This window comes from Lygodium microphyllum, chromosome 17 (genome assembly GCF_053477565.2).
Source record: "Lygodium microphyllum isolate KBCC chromosome 17, Lygodium_microphyllum_v1.1.10, whole genome shotgun sequence".
NCBI classification, from domain to species: Eukaryota; Viridiplantae; Streptophyta; class Polypodiopsida; order Schizaeales; family Lygodiaceae; genus Lygodium; species Lygodium microphyllum.
In genome coordinates, this window is record NC_141151.1 from 130,483,132 (window position 1) to 130,499,013 (window position 15,882).

At 47.6% G+C, this 15,882-nt stretch overlaps 1 protein-coding gene across 3 annotated transcripts in view; it reads left to right on the forward strand.

Annotated features, from left to right (window-relative positions):
- Positions 1 to 304: 304 nt before the first annotated feature.
- The window catches only part of LOC148022348 (uncharacterized), a 256,949-nt gene continuing 241,371 nt past the window's right edge, over positions 305 to 15,882 (forward strand). For 2 of the 3 annotated variants that reach the window (XM_087697971.1, XM_087697969.1), the window contains exon 1: positions 305 to 461. The gene's annotated coding sequence lies outside the window, so the exon portion shown is untranslated. The remainder of the gene's footprint in view (positions 462 to 15,882) is intronic. The other variant, XM_087697970.1, reaches the window with a different exon arrangement.

The window sequence follows — 15,882 nt, forward strand, 5'->3', positions numbered from 1 at the left end:
GTAGAGGGAAGAGACTGTGAATGCAACTCAAAACTTGGTACTCACATAAAACAAAGAGCAAAGTACAAATCCTCCTTTGGATGGTAGATGAAACACTTCCTGTCTTTCAATGGCTCACCTTCTGCGAGTTACACACAAATAGATTGGTGCCACTAGCCTCTAGGGTTGAGCATTGTAGGTGTGTGAGTTCGATCCCTTGGTTGCATAACTTTTTCTCGAATGTTGCTAATAATACAATGAGAAAGTGCATTAGTAACTTTGGTTCAGCCAATGACAAAGGAATTTTGCTTGGAAAAGAAACACAAATGCTCATCCTTTGTCATTTGCTAATGAAAGAAGGCAAACAATGGTCGAGAAACAAGAGTTGTGAAGAGAGTTTCCTTGCAGGGGAAGATATATGCCTCATTGAAGACGATCTATTTTCGCGGACTTGACATCTGCAGACTTTTTCTTTACTATTGGTAAGTCTTCTCTGCGCGCGCCTGCCGCACACACTTGTTATTCAGTCTTCTGATGTTTGGCATGAATAGTGCTTTCTCCCTCTTGTCACGAAACGAGATTGTGCTACCACCCCTGTGTGGTCGTACCATCGATTTTTAGGTTTATCAGAGCTGCAACAACGGTACGAAGGTCAAAGCTTCAAATTCGACGACCTTCATAAACATAGTTAGCAATGGCATTGGATTGCATTAGGACGCTTGAGGATAACCTATTTGTGGAGAGGCAAGATATGGAGTAGATGTGAAATGTGTACTAGAATTCCTGAGCCAGTGGTGCTACATTTGCTACTAGCATGACCATTCGAACCTGATAAAAAGAATCAAATATGCACAATGATGTGGTTGGACATTGCTAGCTCGGGCATGACTAGAGGAGAAACGTGCTTCGAGAAAGGGTGACTATTGACGTAGGTCTGCTGAATAGGCCAGAGTTCTGTGTGTGGAGGTGGCATACATCTGAGATTTGTTTCAACATGGAAAACCTCGACTGGCCTCTTGAATGAACTAGTGTTCGTTCAATGGGCTTTATCCAAAGATTAGCTTCACAATATCATGAACAGCAATATACCATCTCAATAGCTTGAATAAACTAGAGAAGGCCTGAAATGAGTCTTGAGCCACCTGTACCCTGTGGGCAAAAAGAATATTGCTGAAATTGGTTTCAGCCTCATATAGTCTCTTTCTAGTGGATCAACCTGCTGAATCTAGTTGAATTGACAGCAGTGAAACCACAGCTGTCATCCAATAGTGCATTTATAGTGGCTTCCTATTGAACCGATTACCAGTCACATGCAGAAACACAACAGATCATGCAGAAAATGCAAGTGTAGTGATCATGCATTTACTGGAAGCAGATATACAGCTAAGATTACAGCACTAAAGCTGGCATAATACACCTTGGAAATGGCATGACTGTTGTTGTGGCCAGTGACATGCATTGTGCTGCTGCATTCATGTGTTGCTAAAGCTAGAATATCTAAAAGAATAGAAATATTTGATAGCTAGCCATTGTGAAGCTCAGAGAGAGAGAGAGAGAGAGAGAGAGAGAGAGAGAGAGAGCCTGCGGTGTCCTGCGCTGTGTCAACATGCAGAGAGAGAGAAGGGCGAGCGATCTGCAGGATTGATGGCGACCTGTCGCCACTGGCCGTCTTGAACGGACCCTCGCCTGTTCCACCTATGCGCAGCTGCTTTCGGCCTGACGTCTCGCTCGCCATACCTGCACGCCTGGTTGTAAACCAGTCTTGTGCCGCTTCACACACACACAGAGAGAGAGAGAGAGAGAGAGAGAGAGAGAGAGAGAGAGAGAGAGACCGCTGCCCTGTAAACTTGTACCTTTTTTTCGTAATTAATACAATTACCTTTTACGAAAAGAGAGAGAGAGAGAGAGAGAGAGAGAGAGAGAGAGAGAGAGCCCGCTGCCCTGTCTGACAACCAGACCTGTTACTCGCTGAAGAACAGACCTGCCCCGCTGCTCCTGTGCTTCTGCACTAAAGTGCAGAGATAGACAGAGGACCAATGCCACTCAGACAGCCAGTAGTCTGCCCCTGCTTGGCGATGCCTGTCTGCCCTGCAGACGAACGGCCTCCCTCAACAGCCACACCCTGCCTTCCCGGTTTCGTCTAGCTTGCGGTGACCTCTTGTGTGACTGGACTGCGTTCGTTTCTACCTCCCGTGTGCTCCTGGTTCTGCATCTGACCTGCACAAGTGGTGATACAACATGGCTGGTCTGGATATGGCTTTTATCGACCAAACGGTGGCAGCCCTTGGTCCGGATTTTGATATAGAGGAACCAGAGGAGATGGTTCCTTGCACAGAGGAGATTCCCCCTGGTCCTGATCTCTAGCCTGCGGGCAAACACACCAAGCATACTTCGGAAGCGACAATGGATCATCAGGAACGTTCTTATGCTCAGGTTGCCTTTGATTCTGTGGATTCTCAGGATGTTGACTGGGAGCATTTACTGGAATTTGCCAACACTCTACTTGGTGATTATGTCCAACATAATCATGAAGCTTTTTCTGACTCTGGAATTGAACATGTGCTGGAAGCCACGGTGGACTCGAAAAATGTCTTGCGCTCATTTTTGGTGTTTTATGACCGTGTTGTTATACTCTTCTTCACTGGCAGGATCCCAGTGCTTTCCCATATTCGCGAGTGGCTGCACAATCTACTACAAGGGGAGTGTGTTGAGGAGATTTTTGTTGGGCCCCAAGGTTTCTATGAGGTGTTGTTGAAATCTAAGAAGCACCGTGCTGATCTCCTGTCTAAACTGCCATTGTTCTTTAATCGCCGTTTGGTCCATGTTGTGCCATGGCGCCCAATGGCAGATTTTCAGCGACTACTTCAACGTGAATGCCCCGTGTGGGTTGAAGTGGAAAATTGTTCGGCTGTCTATTGGCCACTGTTAAAGGATGCCATGGCCGTTGTGGGCAATGTTCTGGTCCCCCCAAGCCTAAGGGCCATGAATCGCAACCGTTTGTGTATGTTATGGGGCACTGCTAGGCAAAGGCCTGCTTAGTCACGTCTGAATTGCTCTGGCATGCATCCTTTGCATTTTCGTTTGAAATGGGGCAACTTTGCAGGACATTGCATTTCGTGTGGAAAATTGGGGCATTTTATGGCCGAATGCCCAGAGAAGCAACAGTCTTCAGATGCTGAGCATGTTGCGCTGCCCATGGAAGATATGGTGTGTGATGCTCTGTCGTAGGATGCCACCCAGCCACCTAAAGTTTTGGATAAACGTAAACAATATGTTTCGGGTTTGGATTCCCGTGGCAATGACTGGGTGGATATACGTGCAAAAAAAGGTAAAAGGTTTGATGCTGGCCTGGCGGATACTGGGCCTAATGCTTCACAAGATTCCATGCGCACTTATATGCACTGGAAAGAGATGGTGTCTTCAGAGCATCTTGCTCATCCTATGGTTTCTTTTGCACCTCGTAATTAGTCTACTAGGAAAGTGTATTCGGACGGTCCAAAGGGCCCACCTGTTAAGTTGGCTTTTGATACTAGAGGTAATGTGATTACCCCATGGGATCGTCGTTATCCCCGCTCCATCCCCAAGACAGTGGATATTCCGTCTACTTCTAAAGCCGGCCGTCAGAACTCTTTTGCTGTGTTAGCTGATTTTTTGGATGGGGGAGTCCTTGATATTCTAGCAGAAAAGGTTAAATCGAGGCAAGCTGTGCCTGGTTCCTGATTTTCTTTTGAATACACATGAAGATAGCCACGTGGAATGTGCGATGCATTTGTTCTCGCCATAAGCAACATGCCATGTGGACTGTATTGCATGAGAATCAGTGGGATGTCTTGTGTGCTGTTGAGCACAAGAGTCACGGTGAAGCAGGAAAAGTTGTGGATTGCCATGGGTTTCGCTTGTTTTATGCAGGGACACATGCCATGCATTATTCTGGTGTGCTTATGATTGTACATGAGAAATATCAGCCTGTTCTTATTAAAAATGATGTATATGGCCGTTTTGTGGTGATTGAAGTTTTATTTGAAGGAGAGATTTTATGGTTGTCGGGTCTCTATGCTCCGAATGATTCGTTATCCCGCCGGGATCTTTGGAATACTTTGCAGACCTCCTTGTTACTTGGCAGACGGGGTCTTTTGATGGGGGATTTTAATATGTATGTTAATTCTTCATAATCCACGTCGGAACATTCGGTGATGGATGCTTCGGAAAGTCGTGTGTCGAATGCGTTTACTCTTGCTGTACTTAAGCAAGATATCTGGTCTTGGCTCCATCCTTCTTCTATAGGATTTACTTTCCATTCGGCGCAGTATGCGACTACATGGTCGCGGTTGGACCGCATGTACATCATGCAGGAGGATGATTTTCTTCCTGAGATGCTGGAAATGAAAGTGTTGCAGCAATATGCCTTGTCAGACCATTTCCCTCTACAGCTTGAGATACTTGCACAACCCATTGCACCTTTTAAGCAATTCCTAGATAGTCTCCCTTTGCGCTTCAACTCCTCTTATTTGAAGCATTCAATATTTCAGGGCTATATGGAGCAATTGATTGATAGATCTTTATTGGACTTCGCCGCTGAGGGTCAATGCTTCTTTTGAATGATTGCTCTCTAATGTGCAGCGGGTTGCTCGGCAGTATGGGATCTATCATTCCTCTCTTTGTCGTCGGCGTCGGCAAGCAGCGGAGGACTTATTGGCTTTGGTTCGTTCTCTGCTGGGGGACACTCTAGATGATGTATTCCTGCTGTCATTGGCGATGCGTTTGGCTGATCTTATTAAAGAGTTTCAGTTGAAATCTTATCAGCAGGCCAAATTGCAAAATTTGACTGAGAATTTACAAGACAGTGCTTGTCAGACTCATAAGTTCTTTCGAGCTCTACATGCATCTCCTGCTCGAGAAAATATGACTAGACTCCAGGATCCAGAAGGTCGAATGGTCATTGACCCCTAGACTATTGTGAGACCTACTTGGTTCTTCTCCTTCACCTTCTGACCAAGTTACTCATGCACGTTCCGTTTTCTATGATTTGGTCCGCAATCAGGTTCCACTTGATATGCAAACTACTTTGGAGACAGATATTTGTGAGGTGGAGGTTATGGATATTCTGTTACACCTGCCCAAGGATAAAAGTCCCGGTTGGGATGGTCTCACCAATGAATTCTTTGAGATTTTTGCTACCCAACTGGTGAAACCATTAACGGCTATGTTTTAGCAGGTTTGGGAAACAGGGTTCATGCCTTCCTCATGGAAAGAAGGTCTTATCAAACTGCTTCCAAAAGTCCCTTCGCCGTCAATGTTGAAACATTGGAGACCAATTTCTTTGATGGGTTCGATGTATAAAATCTTTTCCAAAGTGATGGCGAATCGGCTCCATAAGCATGTTCCGGCCATTGTGCGTCCTCTTCAATGTGGTTTCATTAAGGGCCGAAACATTCTGCACAATATCTTAAATGTGGAAATGGCTATTGACTATGCAAGGCACTCTAATCAGCAAGTGGTATTGATTCAATTGGATCTGGAAAAGGCGTTTGATTATTTAGACTGGTCTTTCATTGCAGAACTTATGTCTACTATGGGCTTTGGTACTCGGATGTCCCGCTTGATCTACACCATTAGTACTGCGGCTTCTTCGCGAGTTATGCTAAATGATGGTGTTACCGAGCTATTTGTCCTTGCACGCTTTGTGAGACAGGGTTGCCCTTTGAGTCCTCTCTTCTTTGCCCTTGCGACTCATCCGGTTCTTTCAATGTTATCTTCTATGGTAGCTTCTACTCAGTTGGCTGGATTGTCCCTTCCTTTTGGACAGCACTTCATTACTGAATCTTTGGCTGATGACAGCTTTATGATTTTGCGTGCGGACAAGGACAATCTTCGCAAAGCATTAGATGTTTGGACGCTCTTTGGTCATGCTTTTGGTCTTCATATCAATGCTTTCAAATCAGCCATTCTCAGTTGCACGGAGTCCGATTTACAGTCATTGGGCTGGCAGGGAGAGGTTGTTCCCCGTGGTTCCATTGTCAGGCATCTTGGGTACCCTTTGGGTGTTGATGTTCGGCCAAAGCAACTTCTTGAGTGGATTTCATAGAAACTGGTAGCTAAGTTTCTGTATTGGAAGTCGCAGGCTTGGCCCTTCCCATATTCGTCTCAAAGTGGCTCAGACAATTATGTTGCTAATGCTCACATATTTCTTGCCATTTCTGCCTTGGACTACTTACTACTTTGAATACTCTCACTCAGCACATTCGTTTCATGTTATGGAAGAAGGATTCCTTGCAGGCAGGAATTTCATGGATTTCTTGGTCGCATACATGTACCCCCAAACGCATGGGTGGTGGGGCTATTTTGGATGTCGAAACTCATATGCTGGCACTTCGTTGGTCTCTTTTTCGTGCCATGTGTATGGATTATCACCCGCGGGTCGTTATAGCCTGTTATTTTCTTGAGGATCATGGGCGTCTGCATGGTAATACACAAATTCGGAGCTCCTGGTGGCATGTTCTTAATGTAGACTCTCGGTTTTCTAGTCCTTCCTCATCCCTTCTTGTTCATTCGGTCTGCTCCTAGAAATTGGTTCTCTAGAAGGCGCGTTGACATCCAGCGGAGGACCGCTTACATGCTAACTCTTTTCAACTGGAATTGTTGGCAGCCTCGAGATTACTTTCTTGGGAAGGCAAGCATGAGCTCAGACCAAAATTTAACCTCATGGCACGTTTGGGCTTGACTTCAATTGCATATGCCACCCTTGCCAGTCGTAACGTCTTGATATCCTTTCGTACAGCTAGGAGGCTTTTCAGAATCCCTCGTGGATACCGTGATTTATGGGAACAGCTTCTGTCAGTGCTCCAGAGTAGGCAACCCTTTCCTGCCCTTGCTTTGGATTGTCCTTGGCAAGATTGGGACCTTGTGGGTGGGTTGAATTTGGAAAAGGCCTCAGCTAACCAGGTGTATCATCTTCTGATTAAAGACCATCAATGGCTGGTTACTAAAGCCAATACTGTATGGGGATTGCGGAAATCTCAGTCATGGTGGAAGACAACTGTGATGGAGGGCTGGTTGAACAAGACAACTTTCAAATGCAAGGTCTTTCTTTGGAGGGTGATGATTGGTGGTCTTCCGCTTGCTTCAGCCCTTTCCAAGCATCGAATCTCTAACGGCCATTGTTTCTTTTGCACCACTACTGTGGAATTGGCCCGTCATCGATTTATTTCGTGCCCTCTCGCTTAGAATATCTGGTCGCTCTTGTTAGCGGTTTGGCGAGCAGTGGTTGGCTTCTTGCTAAGCCCTTTTGATTGGGTTTTTGTAGGACCAAAATACCCTACACGGGCACAGGCGCATATGAAGATCTTGTTTCACTTTCTTAGATACTGGGGATGCTGGCACAATTGGATCACTCGGAATGCCTTTCTCTTTGATTCGGCCTCTAATGTCCCGGCACATATTGTGCGGCTTAAAGGTCTCTTGCATTGGCAGATAGATCTCATTCGGCACTCTGGCTTATTCCCTTGGGAGGACTTACTTCCCTGGCATATGGCAATTTCCTCTGTGTCTTTGCCATGACTTTTGTAACTCTTTTGTAGTTTAGTATTGGGCCTTTGCACATGATGGCTTAGTGTCATCGTGTATCTTGTAATCAAGTAAACTTGTACCTTTTTTTTGTAATTAATACAATTACCTTTTACAAAAAAAAAAGAGAGAGAGTGAAAGATGCGTCGCGTCCGCCCGTCGCCATCGCCTGCAGCCCCGTCGCTTGCGCCCCATCGTTGTCGTCTGCAGCCCTGTCGCCGTCGCCTGCAGGCCCGTTGCTTGCATCTGGAGGCCCGTCGGTTGCGTGCCTCGCCCTGCCGTCGCCCGTCTGACCTGCGGGCTCTGCTCCTGGTCGTCGCCCATCCGCCCTGTGTGTCAAGGCTCCTACCGTCGCCGTCGGACCTGGGCCTTGTGGACCATCGCCTGATCCCTGCTCTGTAGCGCTTCTGCCGTTGACTGTTCAGCCTGTCGTCCCCTGCCAGCCCCCCTCCTCAACGTTTTGGCCTTTGTCACTGCCTGTTGGCCCTGCGTTTCGCCCTCCTGAACCTGTACCATTAGGGTTGCGGCCTGCCCCACGCGTTATCTACACCCCCTCGGGACAGGCCACAGCTGAGGCTGACAGGTAACAAACAGGTTCAATCGGCTGTACTTGCAGAATATGCCCCTGGATAGCGCCTTTGTACAGAAGAGAGAGAAAAGAAAGAAAGAAAGAAAGTTATATTAACGTCTTCTAAAGACCAAAACTGGCCTATGAGACAAATTGTGATACAACTGATGAGGTCCAGCTATCCAAAAATAAAAGTGCTAATGAAAAGCTAAAAACTGGAAACTGAAAATACGGTGCTGTGAGTGTGATAAGTGTCGTGTATGTGTATATGCGTATGTAGCTTTGGTACTCCAGATAATGGCTACAAAAGGGGAACAAATGTCGGCTGTGATAGGGGAACAACTGTCGGCTGTGATAAAGTGGTGCGATGTGTATATGTAACAGATGCAGGGAGATATACTATCTTGGGATGTAGTAGCAGTCGTCAAAGTCGCTAATAGCAGGTGATCCCTCCTGGATGCAGGATGTGGTACATCGGCGGTGGAGAAAGAGCAAACTGGAGATCTGAGATCCAATGTGTCGAGTGTCGTCGGATCTCAGTCTACTGTCGATGTAGATCAAGAATCCTCTGGATCTCCTGTCGGTGTGGCTGTGGGGTCCGAAACCCACGGATCCTCGTGCGGCGTCGGGTACGCTGGTCCTCAGCCTGCTGTAGTGTGAGCCCGGAGGTCTGGCTGGAGGCTGGTACAGTAGCTCTCACTCTGTCTGTCTGAAAGAACTGTGTAATAGTCGTCTGGGTGGGCCCCTCTCTGACTGGGATCCGCTGTGTGCTCTGCTCTCTGATGTGCCATGCCTCTCCCAGAAAACGGCCAAATGATCTCTGATCCATATCAGTCATACATCCCTGAAGTGAGCTGCTCAATGTGTATCTAGATCTCAACTCTGAGTATGCCGGGCATCTGAGAACAAAATGCTCCTCACTCTCCACCTCTGATCTGCAAAGGGGGCATATCCTCTCCTCTCGTGGGATGCCACTGGCTCTGCCACTCTCAATCATAAGCTGATGTGATGATACCCTGAGCTGTCCAATAAAAACTCTCAATCGATGTGGCATATAGATCTGCATATATCTCGGAATCTCTACGAATCCTTGCTCTGATATGCTCAAGAACTGTGTATAATAATGTGCCATCTTCGATGGCAGTGGCTGTGCAGGGCTGACCCATGTCCTCTGTATATAAATATGCCATATCTCCTGTCTGATGACTCTGTTTCTCTCAGAGAGAGAGAGGGTGTAAGTGGGAGCCTGAGTATCATATAGAAGAGGTGGGAGTCTCAATGTCCAGCCCATGTCTGTCAAACCAAGCTCTAGTCTGTGCATACCATGATGTGGTATCCCCCGCTCGAGCCATCTCCTGAGATGCCATATATGCTCTGTATGCAATGCGATCTCTGTCCATATCCTGAAATCTGTGTAGGAAGCAGACTGTCTGAAATAATGCCTCGACTAGCATGGGCGGTGTGGCAAGCTCTGCTCGCACAATGTCATGTGGGACTGAGGCCTTGCTGCGAATCAATCTAGATATCATGATCACCTGAGGTCTCTCCATCAATGTCCATACATAATCGGCAAGGCCTGGCCCCCATATAGCTGCTCCATACATCAGTGCTGGAGTGACTAGAGTATCAAAGAGCCACCCCTTGGTGCGGGGCTCTTGGAAATGTGCCTGATGACACTGTCGCTCCATAAGAGCCAATGCTGAGTATCCTCTAGTGAGGCGGTCACGAGCTGCCTGTGTCATCGAGAAAGTCCCTGAAGCTGCTGTAAAGGTGACTCCCAAATATACATATGATCCAGTGACCTCAATACTCCCTCTTGCTACCATGAAAATACTCTGTCTGTGTATCTGAGCTGATGTATGGAATATAAGGACCTTGGTTTTACCAAGGTTCACTGTCATGCCTCTCTGTATGCAAAAATCATCCAATGCTAATAAATGCTGCTGTAATCCCTGAGCTGAATCTGAGACCAACACAATGTCATCTGCATATAGTAAGATATGAACTGTGGCTCCACTGAGATCTATACCTCCACCGGCTCGTTGTTGAATAAACTCCGCTATCTCATCAATGTATAGCCCAAATAGAGTCGGTGAGAGTGGGCATCCTTGTTTCACACCAATGGTGCTCACAAGGGGATCTGATATACCTCCCGAACATCTGACTCTGCCAGTAACCTGCTCATATAGTGCATAAATACCCCACATCATGTCATCATCCACCCCCAGATCAAGTAGGCGTCTGAAAAGCCTCTCTCTCGGAACCATGTCAAAGGCTTTGCGGAAATCCACAAAGCAACAATACAATCTCTGTTTCTTCGCTCGTGTCTGGTCGATCGGACAACGGAGAGTGAAGATGTGGTCTATGGTAGAAAATGCCCGTCTGAACCTTGCCTGTTCGGGTGTGCACATGCACTCTCTCCCTGCCAGCGTGCTGAGCTCCTCCTCCATCACCGTGCCATAAAGTTTGGCCAAAACTGGCCCAATCATGATGGTCCTATATGTGTTAGGATCCATAGGATCCCCTGACTTGTGGATAGGTACAATGGTGTGCTTTGTCCATGAGTCAGGAAACCCCTCAGACAATGCACGGTTGAAGAGGTGAGCAATGAGTGGAGCCAATGTGTCTCTGCCATATATAATATGCTCTGCCTGAAGATCAAACTGGTCTCGAGCGCGGCCATGCTGTAACCGTGAGATAGCATGTTTCACCATACTAGTGGTGAAAAAGGATGAAATACCCGGTCTCGGTGTACATGGTGTGGGTATCAGCGGCTGTGCGGGTACATGATATAAACTCTGTGCGTATCCATGCCATACTGCAGGGGTCATGTATCGGTGTGGGTGAGCGTGGTTCTCTGATATGCCTCCATGCCTCCGCACAATCTCTGCTCATAAGAAGGTGGTATATATCCCAATATCTCTCCTCCTCCCATTCCCGCTTTTTACAGCGGGTCAAGCGGTGCATGCTTCTCTGCGCTTGTCTGTGTGTGATCTCTCCTCTGGCCTCCAAATCGCGTAGCTGTTGACGTAGATCTCTGCACTCATCATCATACCACCTGTTCTGTGGCATGGTACCGGTCCGAGGGGGGTGCGTGTATGTGTGATGTGGAAAACTGAGTGTAGCAGAATCATGCAGAATGCGTGTGATATCAGTGGTCAGTGTATCAAGGGGTGCGTATGGATCAAGTGACGTGATGTGCTCCTCCAGATGCTGTGAGTAAACATGTGAGAGCTCATGAGTGAAGTGTATGGTAGTATGCATGTGGGGTATGATATCTGCAGGTGGTGATGGTAATGAGGTGAGGAGTGAGAAACTGAGAAAGGTGTGATCGGCACCGAGTGGAAGTCTCCCAAGGCCGAAGGACTCGATAGTATGCATCCCATCGATCGGTCCGAGCAGATAATCTACAGTACTCTCGTCCCCCCCCCCATGTGGGAAGCATGTAAGACCTCTTGAATATGGCCATCGTGCCATCCCGTTATAAATAATGAGATGATGTCTACTACCAAGCTCAAGTAAATGCTCTCCATACCCTGTGGCGTCTGGCCCAATATCTGCTGACTCCCGACTGATCCCCAACTCCTCAGGGTCTAATGCTCTCATGATCTCTGGCTGCTCCATATCAAAACTCTCACACTGTCGGCTCTGTGTGCGCCCGTTGAAGTCCCCCATAAGGAAGACCTCACCCAAACTAGAATACAGAATAATGTCCTCTGAGAGCTGTGAATAAGGGGAGGGAGAATCTCTGGCCATAGAAATAATTGATAGCTAGCCATTGTGAAGCTTTGAGAGAGAGAGAGAGAGAGAGAGAGAGAGAGAGAGAGAGAGAGAGAGAGAGAATGTTCATGGCCGCTTTTTGGTGATTGAAATTTTATTCGAAGGGGAAATCTTATGGTTACTTGGCCTCTATGCTCCGAATGATTCGTTATCTCGCCGGGAGCTTTGGCAGACTTTGCAGACTTCCTTGTCACTTGGCCGACGGGGCTTCTTCATGGGGGATTTCAATATGTGTGTTGATTCTTCCCAGTCCACATCGGAGCACTTGGTAATGGATGCGCCGGAAAGTCGTATGTGGCATGAGTTGGCTCTTGCTGTTCTTAAGCAAGATCTCTGGTCCTGGCTACACCCGTCTTCTACAGGATTTACTTTCCATTCGGCCCAGTATGCAACAACATGGTCGCGGTTGGACCGTATATATATCATGCAGAATGATGATTTTCTGCCTGAGATGCTCGAAATAAAAGTGCTGCAGCAATATGCCTTGTCGGACCATTTCCCTCTGCAGTTCGAGTTGCTTGCACAACCCATTGCACCTTTCAAGCAATTTCTGGAGAGACTCCCTTTGCGTTTCAACTCGTCCTACTTGAAGCATGCAATTTTTCAGGGCTATATGCAGCAATTGCTTGACAGATTCTTCTTGGACTTTTCCTCTCAGGGCACTGTGTCATTTGAAAGATTGCTCTCTAATGTGCAGCGGGTTGCTCGGCAGTATGGGATCTATCATGCCTCTCTTTGTCGGCGCCGTCGACAGGCAGCGGCGGACCTGCTGGTTTTGGTTCGCTCCCTGCTGGTGGACACTCCGGATGATGCATTTCTGCTTGCACTGGCCATGTGGGTGGCAGATCTTATTAAAGAATTTCAGTTAAAATCGTATCAGCAGGCCAAATTGCAACATCTGACAGAGACTTTGCAAGATAGTGCATGTCAGACCCATAAGTTCTTTCGAGCTCTCCATGCTTCTCCTGCTTGAGAGAATCTGACCAGACTTGAGGATGCAGTAGGCCACCTTATCCTGGATCCACAGACTATTGTGCATATGTGCAGGAATTATTTCCGTGACCTTCTCGGTTCCGCTTCTCCACCTTCAGCCCAAATTACTCAGGCCCGTTCGGTTTTTTATGACCTGGTCCGCAATCAGCTTCCGCAGGACATGCAAGCTACTCTGGAGTCAGATATTGGTGAGGCAGAGGTTATGGACGTCTTGTTACACTTGCCCAAAGATAAAAGTCCGGGTTGGGATGGTCTTACCAACGAGTTCTTTGAAGCTTTCGCTACCCAACTGGCGAAACCATTGCAGGCTTTGTTTCAGCAGGTGTGGGAAACGCGGATCATGCCTCCCTCATGGAAACAAGGACTTATTAAACTGCTTCCAAAAGTTTCTTCGTCATCTAAGTTGACACAGTGGCGCCCAATTTCTTTGATGGGTTCAATGTACAAAATCTTTTCCAAAGTAATGGCGAATCGGCTCCATAAGCATCTCCTTGCCCTTGTGCACCCTCTCCAGTATGGTTTCATTAAGGGCCGAAATATTCTACACAATGTTTTGAATGCCCAATTGGCCATTGATTATGCCAGGCATTCTAATCAGGAGGTGGTACTGATTCAACTGGACCTGGAAAAGGCTTTTGACTATCTGGACTGGTCTTTTGTTGCTGAACTTATGTCTGCTATGGGCTTTGGTGCACGGATGTCTCGTCTAATCTACACCATTAGTGCTGCGGCGTCTTCGCGAGTCATGCTGAACGGAGGTGTTACTGAGCCATTTGTCCTTGCCCGTTCTGTCAGACAGGGGTGCCCTTTGAGCCCTTTATTCTTTGCCCTTGCGACACATCCAGTTCTTTCCATGTTATCACATATGGCCGCCTCTTCTCAGTTGGCCGGACTGTCGCTTCCTACAGGACAGCACTTCATTAGCCAATCCCTAGCGGATGATACCTTTATGATTTTGCGTGCGGACAAGGATAACCTTCGAACAGCATTGGATGTTTGGGGTCTCTTTGGTCAGGCGTCAGGCCTTCGTATCAATGCGCTCAAATCAGCCCTTCTAAGCTGCACGGAGTCGGATTTGCAGTCCTTGGACTGGCAGGCTCTGGTTGTTCCTTGTGGCTCCATTGTCAGGCATCTTGGATACCCTTTGGGTGTTGATGTTCCTCCAAAGCAGCTTCTGCAGTGGATTTCTCAGAAAATGGTGGCTAAGTTTATGTATTGGAAGTCTCAGGCCTGGCCCTTCCATGTTCGCCTCAAAGTAGCCCAGATAATTATGTTGCCAATGCTCACATATTTCTTGCCATTGTTGCCCTGGACTACTACGACTCTGAATGCTCTTACTTAGTCTATTCGCTTCATGCTATGGAAGAAGGACTCATTGCATGCAGGTATTTCCTGGATCTCGTGGTCGCATGCGTGCACCCCCAAACGCATGGGTGGCGGAGCTATTTTAGATGCCCAAACTCACATGCAGGCACTTCGTTGGTCGCTTTTCCGTGCCATGTGCTCGGATCATCATCCGTGGGTCGCTATAGCCCGTTATTTCCTTGAGGGCCATGGGCTTCTGCGTGGCAATACCCTAATCCGCAGTTCTTGGTGGCATGTTCTTAATGCTGATTCGCGGTTCTCCAGTTCTTCTTCATCGCTGCTTACTCATTTGGTATGTTCCTGGAAACACGTCCTTCAAAAGGCTCAGTGGCATCCAACGGAGGATCGCTTGGCTACTAACTCTTTTCAATTGGAATTACTGGCAGTCTCGCGTTTACTTTTGTGGGAAGGTAAACATGAGCTTAGACCACAATTCAACCGGATGGCACGTTTGGGCTTGTCTTCGGTTGCGGATGCCACCCTTGCCAGTCGCAATGTGCTTATATCGTTTCGTACAGCTAGGAGGCTTTTCAGGATCCCTCGTGGATATAGGCCTTTATGGGAACAGCTTTTGACGGTGCTCTAGAGCAGACAACCCTTTCCTGCTCTTGCTTCGGATCATCCCTGGCAGGATTGGGACCTACAAGGCCGGCTGAATTTGAGCAAAGCTTCTGCTAACCAAGTGTATCATCTTCTGATTAAAGATCATCAATGGCTAGTTACTAAAGCGAATGCTTTATGGGGATTGCGTAAATCCCGGTCATGGTGGAGGGCAACTGTGATGGAGGGCTGGTTGAACAAGACACCCTTTAAATATAAAGTCTTTCTTTGGAGAGTGATGATTGGGGGTCTTCCGCTTGCTTCGGCTCTTTCCAAGCGACGAATCTCCAATGGCACCTGTTTCTTTTGCACGACTACTATGGAATCCGCCCGCCACCGATTTATTTCTTGCCCCATCGCTCAGAAAGTCTGGTTATTTTTGTCGGCTGTTTGGCGAGGGGTGGTTGGTATCACCTTGCGCCCCTTTGATTGGGTTTTTGGCCAGCCCAAATACCCTATGCCCGCCCAGCCACATATGAAGCTCATGTATCACTTTCTTCGATACTGGGGCTGTTGGGATAACTGGACCATTCGGAATGCTTTTCTGTTTGACTCCGCCTCTAATGTTCAGCGGCATATTGTGAGGCTTAAGGGCCTCTTGTATTGGCAGTTAGCTCTTCTCCATCGTTCTGATTTGCTCTCTACGGAGGACTTCCGTCCCTGGCATATGGCAATTTCCTCCGCATCCTTGCCATGACATTGTAACTTGTAGTTCTTAGAACCTCTTCACATGATGGCTTGGATTGTCGTCATGTATCTTGTAATTAAGTAATCTTGTATTTTTTTCGTAATTAATACAATTACCTTTTACGAAAAGAGAGAGAGAGAGAGAGAGAGAGAGAGAGAGAGAGAGAGAGAGAGAGAGATGCGTCGCCTGTGCCCCGTCGCCATCGCCTGCAGCCTTGTCACCTGTGCCCCGTCGCCGTCGTCTGCAGCCCCGTCGCCGTCGCTTGCATCTGGAGGCCCGTTGGCTGCGTGCCCCGCCCTGCCATCGCCCGTCTGACTTGCGGGCTCTGCTCCTGGTCATCGCCCGT